At 40.5% G+C, this 24,752-nt stretch overlaps 1 protein-coding gene across 1 annotated transcript in view; it reads right to left on the reverse strand.

Annotated features, from left to right (window-relative positions):
- The window catches only part of TMEFF2 (transmembrane protein with EGF like and two follistatin like domains 2), a 1,600,560-nt gene that overhangs the window by 722,651 nt on the left and 853,157 nt on the right, over positions 1-24,752 (reverse strand). The window lies entirely within an intron of this gene.

Below are 24,752 nucleotides of genomic sequence, written 5' to 3' on the forward strand. Positions count from 1 at the left end.
ATCTCACGACTATTGTCTATTTTTCAAGATTTTGGCTTTGTCTCTAATTTCTGAATTAATTATAGCAAATGTGAAGCACTTAATATTTCCGGTTCTTCCTGTTCCTTTTGATCAATACAATCACAGACCCCTTTTACCTGGGCCTCCAAAAGTCTCAGAGAAATACTAAAATCCCTTTCATCTCCTGGATTGGTAAGAAAAACTTCCCATCAAATTGCCTATTCCATTTTCACTAGGGCAACTAGTTAGGTGGTTTTGGTCTTCCGGATATATACAGGATGGGTCATTTATATGGATACACCTTAATAAAATGGGAATGGTTGGTGATATTAACTTCCTGTTTGTGGCAAATTAGTATATGTGAGGGGGGAAACTTTTCAAGATGGGTGGTGACCATGGCGGCCATTTTGAAGTCGGCCATTTTGAATCCAACTTTTGTTTTTTCAATAGGAAGAGGGTCATGTGAACTTCAAACTTATTGGGAATTTCACAAGAAAAACAATGGTGTGCTTGGTTTTAACTTTATTCTTTCATGAGTTATTTAAAAGTTTCTCTTTAATTACAGCCATTGACATGTCGCCGAGGTTAACACGTGAGGAGCGGATAGAAATTGTGTTGATGTCTGGTGAATGCAGTAACCGGGTCATTGCAGCAGATTTCAATGCAAGATACCCTACGAGACCACCCATCTCCCATGCTACAGTTAGCAAACTGCTTGCTAAGTTTCGTGAAACTGGTTCAGTGTTGAATTTGCCAAAATGTGGACGCATGAAATCTGTCTCTAATGAAGAAACATCAGTGGCTGTCCTAGCTTCATTCAGCAAGAGCCCACAGCATAGCACTCGCCGCATGTCACTGGAGAGTGGCACTAGTCGAACATCCCTTCGGCGGATATTAGCTACTCACAAATGGCACCCTTACAAACTCCAGCTACTGCAGCATCTCAACGAGGATGACCCAGATCGGCGCACTGAATTTGCAGAATGGGCAAAACAAAAATTGGAACAGGACCCTCAGTTTACGCAGAAGATTTTGTTCAGTGATGAGGCAAACTTTTATGTGAATGGTGAAGTTAACAAACAAAACCACCGCTATTGGTCTGACACTAACCCACATTGGATAAATCCCTCCAACACTGTTGGAACAAAAAAAATTATGGTATGGTGTGGTATATGGGGTACAAAGATAGTGGGGCCATTCTTCATCAATGGAAAACTCAAGGCCACTGGATATGCGAAATTGCTACATGATGATGTGTTTCCCTCTTTATGCACTGAAGCTGGCACGTTCCCTGAGTTTTTCCAGCAAGATGGTGCACCACCACATTATGGGTGTCAGGTCCGAGCATTCCTAGATGAACAGTTTCCTGGAAAGTGGATTGGTCGTCGTGGGCCAGTTGAATGGCCCGCAAGATCTCCCGATCTGACCCCCTTAGACTTTTATCTTTGGGGTCATCTGAAGGCAATTGTCTATGCTGTGAAGATACGAGATGTGGAGCACCAGAAACTACGGATACTGGAAGCCTGTGCTAGCATTTCTCCTGCGGTGTTGCTATCAGTGTGTGAAGAGTGGGAGAAGAGGGTTGCATTGACAATCCAACACAATGGGCAGCACATTGAACACATTTTATAAGTGGTCAGAAACTTGTAAATAACTCATGAAAGAATAAAGTTACGTTAAAACCAAGCACACCATTGTTTTCCTTGTGAAATTCCCAATAAGTTTGATGTGTCACATGACCCTCTTCCTATTGAAAAAACAAAAGTTGGATTCAAAATGGCCGACTTCAAAATGGCCGCCATGGCACCACCCATCTTGAAAAGTTTCCCCCCTCACATATACTAATGTGCCACAAACAGGAAGTTAATATCACCAACCATTCCCATTTTATCAAGGTGTATCCATATAAATGGCCCACCCTGTATATATTTTACTGCAAGACAGGTCATCTAGGGGTCTCTCTCTATTTGCTCCCAACCCCTCACAGCTTTGCACTACTCTTGAACAACATCTTCTTAGTTCTTCTGAGAAGTTTGCCTTTTGGAGGCGCTGTCCGTTTTATCCAAATGATAACTCTCATTTCCAGATCATGAAGGGTACCCTTGCAGTCTGGTATTCCATGTATAGATCACCTGATATTTTTCAATTCCCACATTCTGACATGCCTATAGGCATCCTACAAGCATACTTACATTCTCATCTTACTGAAGTCACAGAAGCATTGGCATCCTTACTTGATTTCCGTCTGAAACAAGGTCTAACTTCTCAAGGTAATCCCAATTGGGACATGTTGCTTGCTCTTCTGAGGGTACAATCAGCACTTTTCCTCCATTCCCTTGCCTTTCATAGGGATTTAAGGAGGGTTGCTGTTACATGTGATCTTACAAGTTCATTGTCTTGGATAGAACAAATTATACAGCAACCTACTCTTCCAAAAAAAAATCTCTCTCCCTGTTATACCACTATCTACTTTCCTCCTCTACACAGAACATTAACTTTTTAGATAAGTGGAAGTCAGTACTCCATACTTCCATATCTACTTATCATAACTAGAAAAAGCTTTTATTTTTGTCAACTCCCATGGCTTCAACAGATGTATTAGAGTACAGGAAAATTCTACTAAGCTGTTGACAAGATGGTATAAAACCCCTGTATTCCTTCATATGCTAAACTTAGATATTCCAAATACTTTCTGAAAATGTGGCATGGGGGTAGGATCCTTATCTCACATGTGGTGGTCATCTGGTAGAACTCTTTTAGAAGGAAATCGAGAAAGTCATAAACCAGATATGCTCCTCCTCAATAACATTAGCTCCTAAACTCATCTTAGGCTACTTTCACACTAGCGTTTTTTGCCGATCAGTCATGAATCTGCAAAAATGCCTCCATTACAATAATACAACCGCATACATCCATCATGAACGGATCCAATTGTATTATGTCTTCTATAGCCATGACGGATCCATCTTGAACACCATTGAAAGTCAATGGGGGACAGATCCGTTTTCTATTGTGCCAGATCGTGTCTGAGAAAATGGATCCGTCCCCATTGTCTTACATTGTGTGCCAGGACGGATCTGTTTGGCTCCACTTCTCCAGGCAGACAGCAAAACACTGCAGGCAGTGTTTTGGTGTCCGCGTCCAGAGCGGAATGGTGACTGAACGGAGGCAAACTGATGCATTCTTAGGGGATGCTTTTCCATTCAGAATGCATTAGGGCAAAACTGATACGTTCTGGACCGCTTTTGAGAGCCCTGAACGGATCTCACAAACGGAAAGCCAAAACGCTAGTGTGAAAGTAGCCTTACTCTGGTATCCCAATGACAGCATAGCTCCTTTTGTTTAAAATCTACCTACTATGCTTATCACTGCTGCAAGATTATAGATTCCCTTTCTCTGGAAAAGCAAATCACCTCCTGCATTTGCCTCCTGGTTGGTAAAAGTCAACCAAATATACTGCTTCGAGGAGCTAGCCCATTGGGAACTGAATACCCGCTCGAAGATCCTAAAAACTTGGGGTCAATGGAAGGAATACAGGGGTTTTCACATTTGATATATCGAATGTTGACCTCCTATAATATTGTCAGTGAGGCCCGTCTTCTCTTATATCTTACATGTAATGTATTTTATTTGGCCACTTAAAAATTTCATTTTTCACACCTTTCTTTTATTTTATTTATTCCTTTATCTATCTCTAATGGATATTTTGCTATGCATTGTCATACACTATTTTTATTATATACATCTATGGGATACAATGTTTTCTTTTATTCCATCTTGGCCCATATGACAAATCCTTAAAGGGCTTCCGTCACCCCACTAAAGTAATTATTATTTTTTGGGCTAGTTAAATTCCTTATACTGCGATATATGAAAATTCTAATGGTCTTACTTACTTTCCTTCAGCAGTTTCTTATAAAAACAAACTTTTATAATATGGAAATTAGGTCTCTACCAGCAAGTAGGGCGTCTACTTGCTGGTAGCCGCCGCAAAAAACCGCCCCCTCGTCGTGTTGATTGACAGGGCCAGCCGCGATCTCCTCCTCCGGCCGGCCCTGTCAGCATTTCAAAAATCGCGCGCCTGTGTTCATTCGGCGCAGGCGCTCTGAGATAAGGAGGCTCGCCTCCTCAGCACTCCCTCAGTGCGCCTGCGCCGATGACGTCTTCTCTTTCGGTGATGTCATTGGCACAGGCGCACTGAGAGAGTTCTGAGGAGGCGAGCCTCCTCATCTCAGAGCGCCTGCGCCGAATCTACACAGGCGCGCGATTTTTGAAATGCTGACAGGGCCAGCCGGAGGAGGAGATCGCGGCTGGCCCTGTCAATCAACATGACGAGGGGGCGGTTTTTTGCGGCAGCTACCAGCAAGTAGACGCCCTACTTGCTGGTAGATACTAATTTACATATTATAAAAGTTCGTTTTTATAAGAAACTGCTGAAGGAAAGTAAGTAAGACCATTATATTTTCATATATCGCAGTATAAGGAATTTAACTAGCCCCAAAAAAAAAATATGACTTTAGTGGGGTGACAGAAGCCCTTTAAAAGAGTTTTCTCTTCTTGCCTTCCTCCTACCTTCCTTTCTGTCCCCCATATTCCTTTGCTTCCACTACTTTCTTCTGATGTATTCCTCACCCTGCTTCACATTACAACCCCACTTCTCCTTCCACTTTACTTGCCCACCCACTGATTAATGAAAGTTTTCTCCTAAGGAGAAAGCTGCCAATCAGCAGTAGGTGGGCAGGGAGAGAAGGAGATCATGAACAACTATTATCAGTCAACCATGACTTTTTCAGGCATGGGCTGTGAAGATTCAACACAAAGATTTTTGAAAGCCACATAATTGTAGAGCAAGAGTGACAGACCATTGATATCAGTATGTTTGTCTGACAATCTTTCTAGGTACTGTAGTCCACCCATTCCAGTTTTTACTTGAGTTGACCTCCTCTGGACACTCTCCAGCTCTGCTATGTCTGTCTTGTGCACAGGAGCCCAGAATTGTACACAATACTCCTTGCATGGTCTAACTAGTGATTTGCAAAGTGGCAGGACTATGTTCTTATCACATTTATCTATGCCGCTTTTGATGCACTGCATAATCTTATTGGCAGCAGCTGCCGGACACTGGTTTCTACAGTTAAGATTATTGTCCGTTAAAATTCCTAAGTCCTTTTCCATGTCAGTGTTACCCAGTATTTTACCATTTAGTATGTGATGACTTGTATTTTTCCTTCCCATGTGCATAACCTTACATTTGTCAGTGTTAAATCTCATCTGCCACTTCCCTGCTGAAGCTTCCAATCTATCCAGATCCATCTGTAGCAGTATACTGTCATCTTCCATGTTAATTACTTTACACAGTTTAGTGTCATCTGCAAAAATTGATATTTTACTGTGCAAGCCTTCTACAAAATAATTAATAAATATGAGTTTATAAAAAGGTTGAGAGATCCACTCGCCTCTATTCCCCCAGGGTAGGTGCACCAACCACTGTTTGAGTACACCCCTAAAAAGTGCGGATAATAATAGAAAAAATAATATGGATGGGCACCCATATATGGAGGTAAATAGGGCACAATTTATTATTAAGATTTTACATTAAAATACAATCACAATATAAAAGAAATTAGTATGTAAAAAGGTGAGTGATACAATGAGAGAAGGTCAGTTGTTGTGGTGTTTTGTAGAACTGGGGCTGATAACCCAATAAGAATCCTCACTTTTTATTCACAGGGCTATAAGGTCCTGAGAATTTAGGTGTTGTAATAGGTCGGATAATTGAGGTGATCAGTCCCTACTACGTTCGATAATGTTTCTCTATAATTTCATGAACATCTAATCACATACTTATAAAAAACATTTGTCACCTATAGTGATATAAATGGTCCCAAAAAAGTATTGCCGCTTGATTGTCCTGTTTTAATTGTTCATATGCTTAGGAATAATACTCCGTATATAAGAAATTTCCTCTATGCTTAATAGTCTTTAAGAAAAATAACCGGTCTCTTTGTGTGTCCGCAAAGGATTGTTGCAAACTATATTCAGTCTTTTTTGTATCAATCTTTTTTGTAGCTCTAGGAAATTCCTATGTTGGCGTCCAGGTTTAAATCGCTATGACGAGAGTCCTTAGTGTTTTTAGTACAGTTCGTTATTTCCCAGTTATTGTAAGATAGTGCGTCAAGGATCTTTACCCACTATGTGCTGTGTGGAGCACGGATTTATTCGCAAGCCCCCGCAAGTCACAGGCAAAGGTAAGCCCACATAGTGAGTGGGTAAAGATTCTTGACGCACTATCTTACAATAACTGGGAAATAACGAACTGTAGTAAAAACACTAAGGACTCTCGTCATAGCGATTTAAACCTGGACGCCAACATAGGAATTTCCTAGAGCTACAAAAAAGATTGATACAAAAAAGACTGCATATAGTTTGCAACAATCCTTTGCGGACACACAAAGAGACCGGTTATTTTTCTTAAAGACTATTAAGCATAGAGGAAATTTCTTATATACGGAGTATTATTCCTAAGCATATGAACAATTAAAACAGGACAATCAAGAGGCAATACTTTTTTGGGACCATTTATATCACTATAGGTGACAAATGTTTTTTATAAGTATGTGATTAGATGTTCATGAAATTATAGAGAAACATTATCGAACGTAGTAGCGACTGATCACCTCAATTATCCGACCTATTACAACATCTAAATTCCCAGGACCTTATAGCCCTGTGAATAAAAAGTGAGGATTCTTATTGGGTTATCAGCCCCAGTTCTACAAAATACCACAACAACTGACCTTCTCTCATTGTATCACTCACCTTTTTACATACTAATTTCTTTTATATTGTGATTGTATTTTTAATGTAAAATCTTAATTAATAAATATATTGAAGACAATGGGGCCCTGAGTTAGCCCACTGGTGATGGTGACCCAAACTGAGTATGTAATAATCTGTTTTCTATCACTGAGCCAGTTACTTACCCACATGTACAGACATTTTTCCGTAGTCAAAGCATTCTCATTTTATAAACTAACCTTTTATGTGGGACAGTGTTAAATACTTTCAAGAAATCAAAATATATGACATCCAATGACTCACCACGGTCAAGTCTAGAACTCACCTTTTCATATAAACTGACTAAATTAGTTTGACATGACCGATCCCTCATAAAGCCTTGCTGTTCTGGCATTATTCGCTTATTTTCATTGAGATATTCCAGAAAAGTATCTAAAATAGCTTATCCCCAACATATGTTAAACTTATCGACCTATAGTTTCTAAGCTCTGTTTTTGACAATTTTTTTTAATATTGGCACCACATTTGCTAAGGGCCAATCCTGTGAAACAGTGTCAATAGAGAGTCCTTAAATATCAGAAAAAAAGGGTTGTCTATGACATTCCCTTATTCTTTTTGGATACCGGGATGTGTGCCTTCTGGACCTGGTGCTTTGTCTATTTTAGTCTTTTAAGATGCCACTGCACCTCTTCCTGGGTCAGACAGGCCACTTGGCACTCTGCATTTCATATGACAGTTCATTTTCCTTAATAAATACAGTGTAGAAAAAAATATTTTATAACTTTGCTTTCTCCTCATCGCTCTCTACAACTCCATCATTCTTTAAGGGGCCAAAACTTTCTGGTTTAAACTTTTTACCATTTATATAATTGAAGAACATCTTAAGGTTAGTTTTATTCTCTGTCAATGAATATCTCTGTCTCCAGCTTGGCCGGTTGCTCCTCCTACTGGTAAGTGACAGGTCTGTGCTATAAGCAATGCGCCGCACAGACCTTTCACTTACCAGTAAGAGGAGCGACCAGCCGGCCACAGACAGCGCAGGTAAGTATAATGCTTCTAAAATTGCTAAGTAACCATGGCAGCCAGGACTGCAGTAGCATCCTGGCTGCCATGGTAACCGATCGGAGCCCCAGCGATTAAACTGGGACTCCGATCGGAACTCTCCGCTGCCACCAATGATGGGGGGGGGGATTTTAATTAGGGGGGGAGAGGGGAGGCCACACTGGCCACCAATGAATTTAATACTGGGGAGGGAGGGAGGGGGGCCGCACTGGCCACCAATGAATTTAATACTGGGGAAGGAGGGGTGCCGCACTGGCCACCAATGAATTTAATACTGGGGAGGGAGGGGAGCCGCACTGGCCACCAATGAATTTAATACTGGGGAGGGAGGGGGGCCGCACTGGCCACCAATGAATTTAATACTGGGGAGGGGGGGCCACACTGGCCACCAATGAATTTAAAACTGGGAAGGGAGGGGGGTCTGCCCCCCCATCATTGGTGTGGCACCTGAGGGGTTAATTGTGCGGATCACAGCCCCGTGTAAGAGATCGGGTGCTGCCAGGCAGCAGGGGGCAGTTATGTACACAGTTCTTAGTATATTCTAACTTGAAGCGTCCCCATCACTATGGGAACGCCTTTGTGTTAGAATATACTGTCGGATCTGAGTTTTCACAATCTAACTCAAATCCGATGGTATATTCTAACATAGAGGCGTTCCCATGGTGATGGGGACGCTTCAAGTTCAAATATACCATCGGATTGGAGCAAAACTCTGATCCGATGGGGGACGGATCCGTTTGCAATTGCACCATATTGTGTCAACGTCAAACGGATCCGTCCCCATTGACTTGCATTGTAAGTCAGGACGGATCCGTTTGGCTCCGCACGGCCAGGCGGACACCAAAACGCTGCAAGCTGCGTTTTGGTGTCCACCTCCAGAGCGGAATGGAGGCGGAACGGAGCCAAACTGATGCATTCTGAACGGATCCTTATCCATTCAGAATGCATTAGGGATGAACGGATCAGTTCAGGGCCACTTGTGAGGGCCCTCAAACGGATCTCACAAGCGGAACCCCAAACACAAGTGTGAAAGTAGCCTAAGACAGGACTTGACATAAAGTCAAACTCTCTGATTTTTATGATCCTTTCTAAACAGACTGTAACCCTGTACGTTAACCCACCTAGTCAAAGCTATCATCCAGCCGTCTCAGTTATTCCCACTATGTTATAGTCCACCTCCGACATTAATACTTACAGTTCACCTCATACAGAGGTTTCTGGATATTTTTTACCCTACACCTTTCCTTATGAACTGTTCTAGTCCCTCCCTCCAATCCACCTCTAGTCCCATTACCTCACACCAGGTCACTATCTGCACTATCTTCCCCTCCTATAATGTAATAACTGTCCCACCCAGTCCCTAGTTTAAACACTCATCTTCTCCCCCAACACAGCTGCACCTTCCATCTTCCTCATTGAGGTGCAGCTCATCCCTACAAAAGAGCCTGTAGCCAACAGAGAAGTCGGCCCAGTTCTCCATGAACCCAAAACCCTCCTTACTACACCAGTTCTTGAGCTACTTGTTAACCTCCCTAATCTTCCAATGCCTTTCTGTTGTGGCTTGTGGTACTGGTAGTATTTCAGAAAATACTATTTTTGATGTCCTATGTCCTAAGCTTGCAACCTAAGTCCCTGAAATCATATTTAAGGATGCTACCTCTAGGTTTGTCATTGGTTCCAATGTGGACCATGACCTCTGGGTCTTCTCAAGCATCACACTGTTTGTTGATCCAGGTCTTTGTCACACTTTAACCTACCTGTACCCCTAATAATCGAATCTACCACTACCAGCACCTGTCTTGGCTACCCTGCTATTCTGGTACCCCTCTTACATAAATTCAACAGATAGTTTTTTCAATGTTTTTACAATTAATAACAAATAATGTGTTATTCAAATGATTTAATTGTAGAAAGTTTATCTGGGTAAACAGGGTAGACAGCACTAATCTATATTTTGACCTCACGGTCAAAGAAAATTCAAAAGTCAAGACCAAGGTGTAATCTAAACAACTGATTTATGTGGGCTTTAACAGTCCACTAAATAAGGAAATAATATAGAAAATATTTCACAACCTATAAACTATAATAAAACTACATACCGTACATCTCTAAAAATGTTTAAACAATCTTTTTACTGTATGCAAAATTCTTTATTTTGCCTACAGTATCTAGGAAATATCATGCTCTCATATGATATATGACAAAAACCTTACTTAAAATTTAGCTGTGGGAACATTCTACTCATTTCTACAACAGTTCAAAGAAATAGAAAATGATGTATATATAATTCATAGCTTAAGATCCGCTCCTCAGCAATGGTGCTTTGAAGCACCATGTCTCTCGTAGAGTCTCATAAAGTGAAACAATAAATATCATTCTATTTTTTGATTATACTTTAGATAAATCTCATTTTATAGCTACAAAACAGAGCATCATCAAGGCAGCAGTCAGTTTAGTGCTGTGCTATGATCTGGGCAAATGAAGCATGTCTGTTTGATAAATGGAAACACTTTTTTTGCTTTTACAGTATTTTCAAGGCAAGAACATTACAGAGCAAGGGTTCTGCACTTAGCACGAGGCCCTGAATTGCTAAAGAGATTATGTATCAATACACATTAAAATTTGATGTGCATTATAGCATTATCCCTAATGTGTGTTTTTTCACCATTTTAAATTGGAAACTTCTCTATGAGCAAGAATTTGTTCATTAAGTATAAGTCTTCAGAGGAAATGAGTCAAAGAAGGAATATCCTAACAGCTTAATAAAAATGTTTTTCAACCCATATCAAAACGCTGATTTATTAGAGAGTAATAAATTGTACAGATGCCAGGCTATATGCTAGACTTTATAAGAAGCATGTGAAAAAAGATGGTGCACAGTCAAGAAAACACATTGGTTTATTATTATTATTATTATTATTATTATCAATGAAGGAAGTTTTGAAAACTTCGGCAGCTTCACCAAATTTTGACAAGAAATTAAATTCATTACGAATTACTTCATCACAATTTACTTTCCATTGTATGGAGTGGTCGCAATGACTGGAAACGGCGATCAAGATGCCATGTTCAAAGCTGATTGCTGAATCTGTGGCTCACATTCAGCTGATCAGGGGTTAATCAGGGGTTAAAAAAAAATAATATACTCACCTCATCCACTTGATCGTGGAGAGGCAATCCGCTCCAGCCTTCAGTGACAAAAACCACCAAAGGACCTGCTGTGAACATGATGATGTCATCACGCGATCATGCTGGGTGCTTGTGTGGACGTTATCAGCGATGATGTCACCCACCGTGTGTGACTAGCGTGATCATGTGCTGAGGTCATCACGCTCACCACAAGTCTTTTGGTTGGTCTTCTTCAATCAAGATGGGAGTGGATGGCCTATCCGCGATCAAGTGGATGAGGTGAGTATAACTTTTTTTACTTTCAGCCACCATTTTAGGAAAAATTGATTCAATATCACGAAGCGCAAGGGAATTCTGCTTCATGGTGAACGAAATTTTTCCTGAAATTAGGACTGAAGTTCACTTCTAATATTTTGATTTGCTCAACACCAAAATAGATATTATATCCTCAGGATAGGCCAGTAAATATCAGATTGGTGGTGTAAAACTCTTGGTACCCCATCCAATCAGTTGTTTGCAGAGGACTCTTCTTTGTTTGCCTGCATGCTATCACTTTAGTAGTGGTGGTATAGCAGCTTCATCCGGTTTATTTGAAGTAGACAGAGTAAAAGGTAAAGAGTGAAGAGGCCCCTTCAAGCGGCTGACTGGCAAGAGTGCCGAGAGTCAGACTGTTACAAATCTGATATCAATATTTCAAACCCAGAAAACGCAGTTTTAATGACAATGTTCTTACAATATATTATAATTATTAATTATGCCTCTTTTCCATTTTTGTATTCAGTTGCAGAGGAAGTGCAATGAAGTACAAAAGTATTCTCATTTCCACTTGTTTCATTTTGGTATACAGTAGACACTTTTCAACAGTGATAACACAAAGTTATCCAAATTGGTCATGGATTGCTAAGTAATGTTTTTCAAGGGCACTAACCACAAAGATAAGCCTGACATCTTTCTCAATAGAATCGCTGATCACATCAATGTTATCTACAGTTTGGAAGCAGCTAAATTATGGTATAAACTCTCGGGTATTATCGTATGTTTTGAAATTGCAATGTACAGTAGGGTAAGTAGAAGTTCTTGAATACCACTCATCTAAATTAAGACCTTTCACACAACCCAGGGCCTGTCATTCATAATGAATGACCTTTTCTATAATATGAAATATGTGGCATAAATTCTATATTTGCCTGTACAGAAAACAGGAGCTGTAAATAAATACATGCAGTAATGCGTGTTGACAATTTTCATTTCTGAGACACGGTCTAATGGTTTGACTAATGGGTGCTATTTCAAAACCTTAAGTGCTTCATTATAAAAGGTGAGCATTGGAGGGGAGGCATGTTTGCATGCAAGCAAAACTGCTAAGGAGAGGTGGGTGACAACTATGATCAGTAGAGATGGATGCCTTTATTGTATTTATTTCATCTGAAGGATCACATTCAGGGGCTTTTAAGCCAATCACTGCCTTAAGTATTAATATTAATGTAATGTATCTAATTAGAAACCATTACTTCTAATTGTCACCTGTCTTATTATTTATTATATTAACCCTTTGACAAACAAGTCTATGTCATACATCAAAACTTTAGTGTAACATCTTCTTAACTCTTTCTATGGCACCTGGCAAAAGAGAAGGATGTGCTTATTGACACATTGCGATAATTTCAATTTTTAAATATTGCAGAGAAAGAAAGGTCATAATTACTGCATGAAGATCTTTGTTGTGATGAAGAATGCTTCTGACCAGCAGAAGTGGTCTTTATTTCCCCCAAGTATGACCGAGTTACGCAGTTGACTAAGATAACCAACCAATCAGCCCAGAGTTGGTCCATAGATTGTAAACTATGGCACAAGTAATTCGTATTTTCAGAATAACTAGTAACTATTTTGGTGTTTGAGACTTGTCTTACCCTCAGAGTTGCATTTTGGATCAAAAAATTTGGTTAGGAGTCAGAACCACCAATACAAATCTATGTGCCCCTTACAGTTAAAGGCTCTTGGCCTCCCAGTCAGCCTCCAAATAAAATAAAAAAACATTCTGTCTTGTATTGCAGTAATGAGAGGAGGGAAACTACTTAATAAATATGGTGCTTGTTTTAAATACCATGCCTTTTAAAGGAGTTGAAAACACAGAGGCCCTGATTTATCATACCTTCACTATAGAGTTCTGGAGTCAAAGAGTCACAAAATAGGGCTTTTGCAACTTTTTTGTACTCACTTGTGCAAAATTTAAGCGCTTGCGCAAAAATTAGCGACTTATTACATGCATTTGCACAAAATTTTGCAACTTTTAGCATTTTTACACCACTCACTCCAGTTTTGCAATATGGGTGGGGAAGTGGGTGTGGTTAGCTATGTTAATGAGTTTCACTCCAGATTTATCATTGCAACTTTTCTAAAAAGTCTCAATCTCACTCCAGGAGGAGTGTGGAGTAGAAAAACTGGAGTAGCTTTTCAAGACGGAAGTGCAAGGTTTAAGGACAAGCCAAATTTATCAAACAGCCTGTGACATTTGATAAATGTGGCACAAAGTACTCCAACGCAGACTCAAGAAAAACTGACTTCAAATACTCCCCTCATGATAAATTCCCCCCAGAGTCTCCATGCAATCACAACTGGATGACTGGAGCAGCAGACGTCACAGAATGAGTCACCACTACCAGACCAGTCAATAAATGATGATATAGGTCTCCTCTTTCAATCATGTACACTTTATCTCCTTGTTGTCTTTCCCAGGAGTAAGCAGGATGCACACATGTTGTCCAAAGCAACTTCACATGCACACAGATGATAGGATACGGCTCTAGATGTTGTAGCAATGTTTAAGGCTACTTTCACACCTGCGTTAGGTGCGGATCCGTCTAGTATCTGTACAGACGGATCCGCACCTATAATGCAAACGCTTGTATCCGTTCAGAACGATACCATGTTCATGATAATGCAAACTGATCCGTTTTAACTTACATTGAAAGTCAATGGGAGGCGGATCCGTTTTCAATTGCACCATATTGTGTCAGTGAAAACGTATCCGTCCCCATTGACTTACATTGTAAGTCAGGATGGATTTTTTTGGCTCTGCATCGTCAGGCGGACATCAAAATGCTGCAAGCTGCGTTTTGGTGTCAGCCTCCAGAGCGGAATGGAGGCGGAACGGAGCTGAAACAGATCTCACAAGCGGACCCAGAAACGCCAGTGTGAAAGTAGCCTGAAGCGTGTGACTAATGCTGCTTTCACACAATCAGTGTTTGATTAGTGTTTGATCAGTGATTTCTGTCAGTGATTGTGAGCCAAAAACGATAGTGAAGCCTACACAGAGATAAGGCACAATGGAAAGATTTGCTCCTGTGTTTTGGAATCACATTTGGTTTTGGCTCACAATCACTGACCAACCACTGTGTGAAAGCAGACTTAGGAGAAAAGGGCTGTTTAAAAGCAGTATGTTTTATTCATCATACTTACACATAAAATCTGAGCGTTGTTCATCAAGCATGACCCATATTAAGCAAAAACTGCAGATATGTGAACTTTGCTTTGCCAGTCTTTCCATATGTTCAAGTAGAGACCACGGCACAAGTGAAACACTAGTGTCAGCCCTGTGAATGTAACTACTGATGAACTATAACAAAGAGAACATTGTTTGTATCCGACCTTATATGGGTGCCATGGGTTCTACTGAAAGTTGTGGATATTCTCCTTCCACTGAGCACCTGGTTAACCAGACTGCTGACCATCATAGATATATTCTTTCCATATGGGTTCTCAGACCATATGAAAAGATTGGCAAAGCAAAGTTCACATATCTGCAGTTTCTGCTTCATTTGAGTCAGCGCTCTGATTTTCATTATCTTTGTGAGTATGATGAATAAAACACTGATGATAAGCTGTCCTTACAGTCTGCACTGTATTTCCTATTTTCTCCTGTTACACACTTTGAAGATTGGGGCAACATCTAGTATGGCAAGTAGTTCCAGGCATCGGACTTGCAGCATGAGTTTTCGGCAGCTCCCGTCCTGACCCCCCACCACTGCTGGGGTCGCATTGCATTATATTCCTTTATGATGCTATGTAACCCTTACAGTTCTGGAATTTATTGGATAACACTGACAGCATTATGTCAGGCATCACCCATACTATTAAAATATAAAAATATTTATCCCATACAGTGCCTACACATAACAGAAAAGGAGTCAGAATATAGTGATGAAAAGAAAAAAAGTTTTTTTTTCTCAAGGTTTTTATTTTTATTTTCAATACTAAAACACAAGAAAAACTATACATATGTGGCATCGCAGTTATAAAAACTGACCTGGAGATTGAGTGTAACAGGTAGGTTTTACCATATAAGAAACGCTGTAAAAACAAAACCCGCAAAACTGTTGCAGAATTGTGTTTTTTCCTATTTCACCCCATTTGGAATTTTTTCCAGCTCCCCACTACTTCAAGTGAATGGGTCCGCATCCGTGATGCGGGGTGCACACGGCCAGTGCCTGTGTATTGCGGACCGCTGTATGTGGGCCGTAATACGGTCACGGCCGGGCAATGGCCATGTGCATGAGCCCTTTCAGACAATGGACTCTTAATTTCTACTGCCATGATTGAGGCCCTAATTTATCCATTTCAACAGGATCTACCACTGAATTATTGTCTAAGGGGTAACAGACCATTCCCTGAAGTTGGTTGGGGGAAATGTAGATTGGTAGATTGGATTTTACTATTGTTTTCTTTTGTTAGTTAATAGGTGCTGATAATTGTTGTTGCAATGACTGTTTGTGTAACGGTTACGTACACACACACACAGGGGGGAGGATAGTGACCACTGCGCTCCACCCTCACCCCTGGCCCTGCCTACTTGCTTCACGAGTCCGGATGACAGAGGACAACTGGACGGCAGTCCCTAACTTAGGATACGTGCTAGGAGGACAGACAAGACAAATAACGGATAGTGAACGGACCGGGTCAATACCAAGAGAGCAGCGTAGTACAGAGGGATAAGCGAAGAATGGTCAGGAGAAGCCGGGGTCAAATACCAGGAGAGTAGTGAAGTACAACAGGAGTCCGCAAAGAATAGTCAAGTGAAAGCCAAGGTCAGAATTAGTGATGAGCGGGAGGTGCCATATTCGATTTTGCATATTTCGCGAATATTCGATTGACTATTAGTCTTATATTCGTCGAAATCGAATATTCGTCATTATTCTATTTATCGCAAATAATATGCGATTTAATTATTCACGTATTGCAATTTTTCTTTTGACAGTATAAGGCAACGTCCCTATGACTATGGCTAGGCTAATATGTGTATTTTACTAATATTCTATATATAGCTATAACTTCGTCTTTTAGAATATTACGAATATTCTAAAAGACGAAGTTAGAGCAATATTACGAATATTCGTAAAATACAGATAGATTGTAATTTAGCGAATATAGTGCTATAATCTTTTTTTTTTTTAGTCTAATTTTTTTTGCCTCTTCTGAACTTCAGTTTTGGAAAATATGTACACTATTAAAAAAATTACTATAGCACTATATTAGCTAAATTGCAGTCTATATGTGTATTTTACAAATATTCGCTATATTGCTATAACTTCGTTTTTTAGAATATTCTTAATATTCTAAAAGACGAAGTTATAGCAATAGAGCGAATAAATTCGTTATTTAGAATATTCGTCTTTTTTTCCCCCAATGTGTACTGTTATTTCACTTTGGCATACTGCTCCCCGACAAGCGTCCCCGTAACCATGGGAACGCCTGTGGGTTAGAATATACCATCGGATCTGAGTTTTCACGATCTCAGGGAAAACGCAGATCCGATGGTATTTTCTAACCCACAGGCGTTCCCATGGTGACGGGGACGCTTGTTGGGGAGGAGTATGCGAACAACTGTACAGATAGGAAAAAAATTATGCCAAAATTCTAAATAACTAATATATATTGCTATGTATTTGTTTTTTAGAATATTGGTCATTTTATTTTCCATATGAAAACATAATTCCCCCCTGCTTAAGTTGCTTGTGGGCCAATGGCTTATTGACCCACAAGAAAGAAGCAGGGAGGAATCATGTTTTCAGATGTAAAAAAAAGACAAATATTCGATATAACGAATATATAGCACTATATTCGTAATATTCGCAAATTTATGAAGTTAGAATATTGGCGATTAATATTCGCTATTCGAATATTCGAGCTCAACACTAGTCAGAATACCAGGAGGAATGCGCAGTACAGGAGGAGCAGGCAGAGGATCGTCAGGGAACACAGGATCAGGTCAGTATACAGGAATCAAACAATCGCCAGGAACCTAAATTAACAGGCAACCTGTGGCCACCAGGCTGCCTGATAAATACTGGCTAGCTGGGGCCATGTGATGTGGCCAGCGCCACATGACCCACACTAGGAAGAACAACTGAGCACCGAGTGCCCAGCTCGGTGCTCAGACCTCCCCGAGGACGCCGGCCGTGCAGAGGAGACGTGCGTGGCCGGTTCGTCCCGCCCCCTATCACCAAGGAGACGAGGACGCAGAGCACGTCCTAGCTCCTGCGCAGAAACGGGACGCTGGCGGCGCTGAGGAGAGCTAGCGCCCCGGCGTCTCGTGACAGTTTGATCCTCAGCTATATTATGACTACTATGGCTACTTAAAATACACTCTGTACAAGCCACTTTACACAGGTCGACATAGTAGGCAATTATTAGAACAAAACATTTGTTCACAATAATTTGCTGATGAGAATTGCTTTTGTATGCAGCAATCACCTACTTTGTATGAGGGAGAGTGACAGAGATGAGTGACGGTTTTTTAAAAATTTGATTCGGCAACTTTGCCGACGTTAGCCAATAATGTGATTCTTTCCATATTAATTTCTCACAAATCACTATAAATCAGGTATACCCCCGCCACTCTACTTTAGGGTACGGCCACACGGAGTGGCCATGCTGCAGGCGGGTTGCAGCCACGCTGCGGTGAAGAACCTGCTGCTGCACCTTTAAACAGGGGCTGTTGCTGGTATGGGGTTTGGCTGATTAGGTTGGGGACACAATATGCAAATTATTGTTGTTCTTGCCTACAATCTCCTGCAGGTTATTTGACCACAGAATATTAATCAGCGCTGGCATACCCACTTCTCCAACCCCAGCTCTCTTCTGCCCTACAGGTTGGAGCCCTTCTTCTGCCATCCGCTTTTCCTCCTTTTCCACACCAACTAATATCCATGACAATATGTCATCAGGAACATCCTGCATTTGGCTTTGTGTGGATCGGATTTTCTTATCTCCAGATAAGTTAATACAGAGGACTTCATGGTTAACTTTTATCAGCGCCATCACCATTCCACAACAAATTTCAACAAAATGCCTCTTTACATGGGCTGATGATTTGGGCAGTTATTGGGAAGATCTCTCTCTGCATCTTGCTGACTTTTCTAGGTCATGGAGACTTTGGAAGATGATTTGGAAAAAGTAAAGCCATCATTAAGACCTGGCCCCCGTAAGAGGTGCAGACTGGATGGTACTGGTTGGCACGCTGACAGTGGAATAATAAAGCCATCCATCTTATTGGTATTGAATTACATATCCTAGGTAACGGGCAATGTAAGAATGAGTAAATGTAGGAATAAATAAATAAAGCAGATGCAGAATAAGTCTCCCTGCACTCTCCCTCTCCAATATTCTTTTCTAAAACACTTTGCAGCAACATTGTCCTCAGCGCATGACCACTTGCCATGTCTGTCCCTATGCTCAGCTCACAGGACATTGGTGGAGACCGCGCGAGCTGAGGGTTTTATAGGGCTGTGACATCACAGGGGATGGTTATCTGTGGATTGGCTGGATGCACAGCATTATGGGTGATCTCACATTCCTCACCTTCTTACTTTCACTTTGTAACACATGCAGCTGCCATTTTAGGAAAAACGTATTTGTTATCACAAAGCACACGGAAATTTTGATTTGTTGCATACCAAAATTTTACTAAACTTCAGATCGAATTCTGCTTTGAATGCTTCATTTCTCTCAACACTAGCGAGTGGTCACTATTGTGATCGGTCTTCCCTATGTTAATTCATTGTTTGGGGACGGCATATTGTCCTGCTTAAATAGCTGAGGTAATTGCGGCATGTAAACATTATTTTGGTGTCTGCATCAGCAATGCTTTCACCCGATTATTGAGAGATCGGAGGCACCTTTACAGGGGCAATTATTCAGAACAAATGTTCTTAGGAACATTCCTTCCCAATAACTGCCCAAATCATCAGCCCATGTAAAGAGGCATTTTGTTGAAATTTGTTGTGGAATGGTGATGGCGCTGATAAAAGTTAACCATGAAGTCCTCTGTATTAACTTATCTGGAGATAAGAAAATCCGATCCACACAAAGCCAAATGCAGTTTATTCTGAAATGGTATTTTCACCCATGACTGACAGTTCTCAAGGCTTAATATTTATTATGATTTGTCACAGTCTCAGTAGCAAGATTGACTGTAGAGCTTTAGCAGATAATCTAAGTAGTTATTAATCATTCCACCACCTTTACTAAAATATGATATGATATCGATGGGCTCAGAGGTCCTTAATATTTGTGTTCTTGACAGGCGGCTGCAATGTCAAATATTAACTCTTTATGATTTATGATAATATTTTACAATATGTCCATTAAATAAGTATCCTCCATGTTACCCTCATTTCAAGAAAATGACAGGTTTTTATTTTTATGTACAATGTGTCCTGTTCAGTATAAAAATTGCATAATCCACAACTTATCAATCTTATTATTTTTACTCATTCACATTCCTTTCAACAATGTTGAAACATAGACCTTGTGTGGTCTGTTCTGGAACATGTGCAGACATACCGTATAGACAGAGCAGCTTGCTCTTTTCTAGGACAGCAAGGTTCAGTGCTAAACTTGGGAGCCTTGGAAAGAAGTTTGACACAGCTTAACAGTAACTTAAAGAAAACCTGTCATTTAGTCTACTTTCACACTGGCATTTTGGCGCTCTGTTTGCGAGATCCGTTCAGGGCTCTCACAAGTGGTCCAAAACGGATCAGTTTGCATTCTAATGCATTCTGAATGGAAAAGGATCCGCTCAGAATGCATCAGTTTACATCAGTTCAGTCTCCATTCTGCTTTGGATACGGACACCAAAACGCTTCTTGCAGCGTTTTGGTGTCTGTCTGATGAAACTGAGCCAAATGGATGAGTCCTGGCACACAATGTAAGTCAATGGGGACGGATCCGTTTTCTCTGACACAATCTGGCACAATAGAAAATTGATCCATCCTCCATTGACTTTCAATGGTGTTCAAGACGGATCCGTTCAGAACGGATGCAGACGGTTGTATTATCTAAACGGATTGGTCCATGACGGATCTGCACAAAACACGAGTGTGAAAGTAGCCTAAAAAAATCAATCCCAATCATTTTTGGGCTGTTGTAGCTTTATATTACATTTAGTGCAGGCAGAAGTGGTAAATCTAACCTGCATATATCTTTTTTCCTTCCTTGCACGTAATGAGCCAATAAAATGGCCCTCTCACAGCGTGCAGTCTCAACAGTCTCAATGAGGGAGAGATGCAGCTGCATCTTCCTCTTCCTCCTGCCTCACTACTATATACTGAATTACTCCAGACATGTATTATTATTAATAATCCATTTATGTCCTGTAATTAACAGAAGATCTCCTCCTGGCAGTGAGAACATTCATAAAACACAGCAGTCTATGCTACAGCTATACTGATGAGGTGTTCAGGGTCTGATCACTTAAACTGCATGACAGAACATTCCAGTTAGAACAGAATATTAGCTGACTGATTCAGTCCATTCTCATTTCAAGGTAATTTATTCTCAATAATTACTGAATATACCTGAAAGCAACATTAGATTGAAGAGGTTATACTCATACGTCGTTGGAAATGTAAGAAGCTGGTTTGGTCACTGTCTTGGTGTGATGTAAAACATAAATGTCAGCATTTAATTGTTTAAACATTCTAATCTATTCAAGGTATTTCGAAAGGTTTATTGTCAAATGTACTGCTTTCATTAAGACCCGTAAAAAAGGTTTATTGTACTCACAAAGTTACACTTGTAATCAGCATGTCACAAATCTAAACTCTCCACGCTGCCCGACCAGAGTTTCGCCGCTTGAGCTTCGTCGGGGACGTCTCTGAAGACGCTCAAGCAGCGAAACCCGGGTCGGGCAGCGTGGAGAGTTTAGATTTGTGACATGCTGATTACAAGTGTAACTTTGTGAGTACAATAAACCTTTTTACGGGACATATATTTGAAAGTGCTTCACTATTCTGCGACCCCTTGCCTTTTATAGGTTTATATACATATATTTATGTGTACTTGCATTCCGTCCCATGTTTGGATTTGATGATGTATAACCGCATGGTGTAAAAGAGGACTTTGCAGTGCGATCCTATTTCGTACGGTTAGGACTTTAAGTGAACTTGACCCACATCACTATATTAGGATCTGCAGCGCGAGAAGTCCAGGCAACGTATCAGAGACTTTTTCTTTTTCTTTCTGGGTGATTTCATTAAGAGACCAATGATTTATATTTACATAGATAGGGATCTTCACTGCATCTTCAGCAAATACATATACACATCCTTCATAATGAATATCTGAAACATGCAAGGGGAATTTACTGTGAGTTCTGTTTTACTGAGACCAAAGCGGAAATTAGAACTCCAAATTGTGCTCTATATCACATAGAATGCATTTACAATATGCTCAAGAAATGGTACAACACTTTTATCTGTATTAAATATTTGTATTTTTTTTAATTATTTGAGCTATTTGTTTTTAATTATTTACGCAATTTAATGACCCATTCCAATTAGCTAAGCAGCAGATGTCTTATGGCTCAAATACTTTTAGAAGATATAGTAAATGTAGTCCTAAATGTATGTTAATGTGCCATATGTTGACTTTCAGTTTTACCACAACTTAGAAAATATGGGCTTTCATTACGAACTCACAGTTAGGAACCAAGGAAGTGCCAGATTGCAAATAGTCAGTTGGGAGATACAGCAGGATATTAAATGAAGTCAGGGGCTCTGTTCCCTACAGAGGTAGAATTCTTGTATCAACCACAGTGTTGCAGACCACATAATTATATGTCTCCTGAACTTGATGCAAAGCCTTGCTTGGGTTTAATTAGGGCCTTTGTTTCTTTCATTGACAAATACACATACCGACAGATGGAACGGAATGATAGATTTTATGAGTGTTTATTTTCACAGTGGGGGTGGAAAGACAATTGCATCTTGATTGACCCGCATATTGTTTTTTTGTATCACAACAGCCTTTCACCCTGCTGATATCTCTGCGAGGTGGATGTGCAGCCTCTCAGAACTTTATATAGGCTAAAATCATGTCTGGGAACTAAGCTTTCTTTAAATCTTCATGTTAGCAGTCAAAGGTTTGTGTCACAGACCTTGGGAAACACAAAAGGCTCACTGAAACCAAAGTCTACTTCTCCCAAACTTTTATCATTATTTCAACAGAATTATATTCATCAATGCAATGAAATTCCTTTAATGTTACTTTTCATAATCCATGGGCTGGATTTTAGCATAGAACTGCATGATCATTTAGAATTTTACAATAAAAGAATATTGTACAGAGACATCCAATGATACGAAGTACCTTAGTACACACGAAATGCTGTTTTGTATCAGCATTTATCTTTGGTTAATTTAAAGGGGTTTTCCCACAAAACATATTACTATGCAATGAATAGGGCATTTCAAATCTAGTATTATTGTATTATAGTGCATACACAATAAAAAAAAAAAAATTCTGTACATTGCATTTTCTTCTCTGGCAGCACCACCTGCTGTTTATCCTTCTGGCCCACTTTCTTCTGCATGCAGTGGTGGACTAACATGCTCAGTAACATACTGCCTTCCCCTTCCCTCTGTGCTGGCGCAGTAATCTGACAGTGAAAGAAGTGAAGTGGTACATGCACCTTGTATTCATTCATCCCTAATTCTAAAGTCATAGAAATATATAACTACAGTGAATTGGAAAGGCTTCAGACCCTTTCACTTTTCCCACATTTTGTTATCTTGCGGACTTGTGCCGGAATAAAATAAAAAAAGTTCAACTGTTTTCCCATTATTCTGCTCTCACTACACCATAATGAGAAAGTGAAAACAGAATGTTTAGAAATCTTTGCTAATTTATTGACAAGGAAAAGCTAAAATATTACATTGATGTAATTATTCAAAATCAAACTCCTTAGTACTTAGCCCTTTGGCAGCAATTACAGCTTTCAGTCTTCTTGGGTATGATGACACAAGATTTGCACACATGGATTTAGGGATTTTCTTCCATTCTTCTCTGCAGATCCCCTTAAAGGGAACCTGTCACCTTCCAAGCCACCAGCAGTACCTGCATGTAGCCAGCAGTGTGTTTCTGATGATGCCTTTCTTCCTGAAGGCAGATGCAACAAAAGTACAGAAAATGTTGTTTTATCCTCTGCCTGCCGCGCTTCTCCACACATGTTTGAAGTCATGGGGGCAACGGCCTCCTTGCTTCAAGTCATGGTAACCCCGTCCCCTTCCCTGCCCCTTCGCTGTGACTGACAGCTGGCTGTTCGGCTGGCCTTGCCAAACTCTCTGCATAAGCGCTGTCAGTCACAGCAAAGGGGCAGGGAAGGGGACGTGGTTACCGTGACTTGAAGCAAGGAGGCCGCTGCCCCCATGACTTCAAACATGTGGGGTGAAGCATGCTGGCAGAGGTTAAAACAATTTTTTCAGTACTTTTGCTGCATCTGCCGTCAGGAAGAAAGGCATCATAAGAAACACACTGCTGGCTACACGCAGGTACTGCTGGCGGCTTGGGAGGTGACAGGTTCCCTGTAAAGTCTGTAGGGGTGGATGGGGACAGTCGGTACACAGCCATTTTCAGATCTCTCCAGAGATGTTCAATTGGTTTCAAGTCAGGGCTCTGGCTGGGCCACTCAAGAGCATTCATATAGCTATCCCTAATAGTGTCGGGCGTGAATATTCGAATCACAAATTTTAATTGTGATAATTTGCGAAGATTTTGAATATAGTGCTACATATTCGTATTCGCAAATATTCTAGATTTTTTTTCATCTAAACCCATGATCCCTCCTTACTTCTTCCTTGTGGGGCAATGAGAAGGCTGCAATGTCTTTGTCTGAGCTTAGCAACATCCCTCGCAACCAATAGGAAAGTTGCCTACCACTTACTATATAAGAACCTCCCCAGCAGCCATTTTCAGCAGTTTTTTGCAGTTCTGAAAGAGACAGCAGTGTCATTCCTATGCTCTGTGCTTTGCTGAGTCATTACATTAGATAGTGAGTTAGTTAGCTTATATATCTATAATACAGATAGTTAGTCAGTGTAGGTTACATAGTGATCTAGTGTAGCTGATTAGGTTCTGAGTAGGTTCTGCTGCCCATACATACATGCTACAGACATAGTGCTGGGATGTCACAAGTTTACAACAATACTTAGTGCACCAATCAGTAATAAGTAGTCAGACCTGCTAAAATGTGAAGTTGCACGTATTGCGCCAAAATATGTGCATCATTAATTGCCGATTTTCGCAATCACAAATATATTGGAGCACTCTATCTGCATATAAAGCTATTGTAATGTTCTGCCTTGCCAACTGAAGGCAAATGTGGCTAAAAAACACCCCCATAGCATGATGCTGCCACCACCATGCTTTACTGTAGGGATGGTATTGTGGAGTGTTTGGTTTCCTCCAAACATGATGCTTAGAATTGA

Source organism: Bufo bufo, chromosome 7, assembly GCF_905171765.1.
Source record: "Bufo bufo chromosome 7, aBufBuf1.1, whole genome shotgun sequence".
Classification (NCBI taxonomy): Eukaryota; Metazoa; Chordata; class Amphibia; order Anura; family Bufonidae; genus Bufo; species Bufo bufo.